Raw genomic sequence first — 4,707 nt, 5'->3', positions numbered from 1 at the left:
AAAGCACATAAACAAATATTTATTTACTTTGTCTCATGGAAGAATATACAATGGCCTAGGTTTCTGAGTCCAAGGGAGGACACAGGAAATGGGTCTGACAAGCCTAAGTCTGACTTCTGCACAATCTGTCCTGGACATTCAGAAAAGCAAGTGGCTAATTCCGTTTGGAAACGAAGGGAAAGTTAGAAATGTGAGCATGGAAGATCAGCTTTACCTTCAGGCTGTGAAAGATGTATAAAAGGTATCCTTCTGTAATGAGTGTTTTATTGATACTAGATTTAAAACTCTTTTGCTCAATTACCTTTTATTTTAATTCCTTCAAAACTCTTTATTCTCTATGGGGGCATCCACTCAGTTACCTGCTCCAGAAACAAGTCATTGAACGTGTCCAGCAGGAAACAGTGAACACACTCACACTGGCCCATCTTAGAGGGAGGACAGAAGCAACAAGCAGAGATGGGCCAATGGGACCTCTTGAATCTTGAACAGGGGCTTTCCTCAGCTATAGAATTAACCTGTTTAAAAACTAGAATGGATAATCACATCAAGTTCAACTTCAATTACCATTACAAATGTTTGTATTTGTTTTTGCAGAACAATTGACACCTAATTAGCATGTTAAGAGCTGACTGTATTTAGGTATTAATAAGATATCTTTAAAAGATCTTATCAGAGTTATTTGTTTAGTGTAAGCCAGGCTTTTGAATACATCATAATTAACTTACATCACTACAGGATTCAACTCTCAAATAATTGCTAGAACTACAACCATAGATTTACTCTTTCCATCATTTATTGATGTATCAGAAACCAATTATTCCCTAAAGTATACTAAGATCATTCTGCCAAATGATCTTTGCCCCAGTGTATATCATCAAAATGCAAAAAGTCAAAGGTTTTGCAGGGGGTTGAGGTGGGGGGGGGGATGCCCGACTAAGTAGACTGGCCTTGCCTATAAAGCCTTGTCCAAATTTTAATACCCCTATAATATTTTGATCATATTTTATTAGTTCTTAATACATTGTATTGTAATACTTGTTTGCAAGTAGACCATTTCCAGTGGACTGTGAACTTACCCAAAAATGATATTGAAGTCATTACTCCAGTTTGTATACCACAGTTAATAACAATGTCTGGACAGTAATAGACATTCATGAAATTATTTAAGAGTTAATTATCTACTGGTGTGATATATTGTTAAAAATGTGAACTTTAAGTCTCTTTATTTTTTTAAAAAAATATCTTTATTGTTGAAAGTATTACAGATGCCCCCCCCCCCATTGTCCCCTCCCCTCCTTCCCTCTGAAATTCATCAGTCTGTTGTATGCTTCCATGTCTCTGGATCTTTTTTGTTCTTCAGTTGTTTTTGTTCATTAGATTCCACATAAAGTTAAATCATGGAAAATTCAAGCTTTGGCATTAAACAGACCTAAGAGGAGAATTATCGCACAGTCCTGCCCAAGCCAACATGAACAAATTGTATGAACTCTGAACTGCATACATCCCTAAAGTAAAAATTATGGAGTGATAATGAGGATTTCATGAGATAAATACAAAAAGAACTTTCACACCATTTATGACATGGAGCAAGCACTTGGGAGGTGGAATTTTCCTTTATGTTTAATGTAGAAGCACAATAATCTTTGAAAATGAGATTGCATTTGCAGAAAACCCACACAGGTCTCAAGAAATGGTGCCCCAGCCTAGCCTCTGTCTAGCACCTGCTAGAAGGAAACAATGGGGCGGAGCTGTTCTTATGTCTGGTTGGAACTGGCCAGTGACCTGGCTCTCAGGAGCCATTTCACTGACTCTGCAGAAGCTTTTTGGCCCCGTTTGCATGCAGCTTAGAAGAGTTACTTGAGTTTCAGTAGCTCTGCCCTGCTCCCGGTGTCTCAGGGGTACAGTGTTTTCCCTGACTCAGAACCAGTGCTTGGAAGGAAGTAAAAATAGTAGGGGAGGCAGTTTTTCCAAAAAGAGCTAATTCCCATGTTATGAGATAATCCTTTGTTCCCGCTCTGATGTCAACTCCCATACTGGACTCGGAAAGCAGGTGCTAATGCTAATATTTCTATTGCGCCCGGGGTGGGGGACATAGCCTCTTTGCTGGCTAAGAAGAGTAGCCCAGAAATCTAGGAGGGCACATTTCTATCAGACTAAACTATAGTGCAGAATAGCCACAGGCATTATGTTTGATGAGAGAGGGAGAGAGAGAGAGAGAGAGAGAGAGAGAGAGAGAGATCTGTCTACCTGTTTAAGGTATCGCCCATGACTGGGCCCTCAGTGAGAGATTTTTCAGTGCCTTCTATTGTTTTTTTGTTTTTTTTAATTTCTGTGTTTGGATTTTGTTTCTGTGTTCAGCAGTAGCTTCTAAGATGTCTCCCAATTAATGCCTACCTCCATCAAGATCACTTTGAATATTTGCGTCTTTCGTGGATCCTTATGCATTTCAGTGTTTATTTCCTATTTCAGAAAAAAAAATGTCATTGGGATTTTGTTAGTAATTGAAATCAGGATCTTAAAGCAATATTTGCACTGCCACATTTATTGCAGTATTATTTACAATAGCTAAGATGTGAAAACAGCCCAAATATTCATTGATAAATGAAAGGATAAAGAGAATGTGTTATATACATATAATGCAATATTCATTCAACCTTAAAAAAGGAGATTCTATTATTTGTGACAGCATAGATGGACCTGAAAGACATTCTAATCAGTGAAATAGCCACAGAAGAACAAATATTGCATGATTTCACTTATATTAAGTATCTAAAATGGTCAAACCTATAGAAGCAGAAAATAGAGGTGGTCGCCAGGGAATGGGGTAAAGAGGAATGGAGGAGTTGTTACTCAAAGGGTATAAAACTTCAGTTTTGAATAAGTAGTAGATATCTACTACATAACATTTTGCCTATAGCTAATGCTACTATGTTGTGCACTTAAAAAAAAAACACGTATTAAGAGAGTAGATCTTATGTTAAGGACACATAAGATCCTTAACATAAGACACATAAAAACAAAAGGACACAAGGAGTCTTTTGTACGTAATGGGTATGTTGATTATCTTGGTTATGGTGATGGTATTAAGGTCATCCAAACTCATCAAAATGCATACATTATACATGTGCAGTTCTTTGTATATCAATTATATCTCAATAAAGCTGTCAAAAGTATTCAGAATGAAAAGAAGGATATCACTCCTGACCCAGAGAGACAGTACGGACTTTTAAGGGACAACAACAAACAATGATACACGCATACATTTAGCAGTTTGCATGAAATGGACATTTTCTGAAATACCACTGACCAGACAAATCCCTAAGAGTGAAACATAATTTGAGTAGTCCTATAATTATTTAAAAAAATTGGATAAGCATTTAAAATGTCAGTTTTGTTTTCAAACCTTTTGCAGAGGCATTCAGAACTGCTGCCTCTGGGCACTACCCAGTGGCCAGTCTGGAAACTAGTGGATGGTCTGCCTTGTGATCCAGTTCTTACAGTTTCATGAATGCTGCCTAGTGTTAGGGTCAGAGCCTTGCAAAAGCAGCTCAAGGACGACCCGGGAGTTCCTAAACTGCAGTATCCTTTCCCTTTCCTTGAACTCCTCACTCCTCATGATATCCCCCGTACTTTATGGTTTCCCAGGGCTCTTCTTTCAGTCCTTAAATCAGAAAGCTGGGGCTTCATTTACCGTCTTCTGCCATCTACTTCCTATAAATGCACCTGCCTTTGGGGCCAAGTGGCAAGAAAAAGGAATGATTCCAAGGGTCATGCCACCCTCTTGAAATCAAAGTTCCTCTAGCACAGTGGTCCTCAACCTTCCTAATGCCGCGACCCTTTAATACAGTTCCTCATGTTGTGATGACCCCCAATTTCATTGTTTCGTTGCTACTTCATAACTTTAATGTTGCTACTGTTATGAATCATAATGTAAATATCTGATATGCAGGATGGTCTTAGGCGAAATTATATATGTGTTTTCTGATGGTCTTAAGCAACCCCTGTGAAAGGGTCATTTGACCCCCCAAAGGCGTCACGACCCACAGGTTGAGAACCGCTGCAGAGGAATTTCCCCTCCCTGAGAGCTGGGGGTGTCTTGGCCTCAAGAGGAAGGAGAAAAGACAACAGAAAACAGGGTATTTCTCCCATTCTTTGTGAGTTTTAGGAAATGTCCTTCCTGACTCTCATGTGAGAATGAGAGGACGTCCTTTCACCCCTCTCTGGACTAAGGCCCCCTTCTTGGTTTGGTTCTGCCTCAAGCTGGGCAGAGATATCAGAGGGGGAACAAACAATAATCTCATTCCCCAAAGGCGTCATGACCCACAGGTTGAGAACCCACAGGTTGCCCCCCTCCCTGAGAGCTGGAGGTGTCTTGGCTTCAAGAGGAAGGAGAAAAGACAACAGAAAACAGGATATTTCTCCCATTCTTTGTGAGGTTTAGGAAATGTCCTTCCTGACTCTCATGTGAGAAGAAGAGGACATCCTTTCACCCCTCTCTGGCCTAAGGCCCTCTTCTTGGTTTGGTTCTGCCTCAAGCCAGGCAGAGATATCAGAGGGGGGAAAAACAAAAATCTCATTTATTTTGAATTTTCCTCTTTTTTCATCAATCTGCCTGCTACTCTTTAGTTTTCAAAGTTCTCAAATAGCTACTATATTTATTCTGGCCAGGTTTTACAGCTGTATTTAGTACAGGAAAGAAAAAACATA

This window comes from Myotis davidii, unplaced genomic scaffold (genome assembly GCF_000327345.1).
Source record: "Myotis davidii unplaced genomic scaffold, ASM32734v1 scaffold243, whole genome shotgun sequence".
NCBI lineage: Eukaryota > Metazoa > Chordata > Mammalia > Chiroptera > Vespertilionidae > Myotis > Myotis davidii.
The sequence above is the reverse complement of the archived record's forward strand: the minus strand, read 5'-3'. Positions refer to the sequence as shown.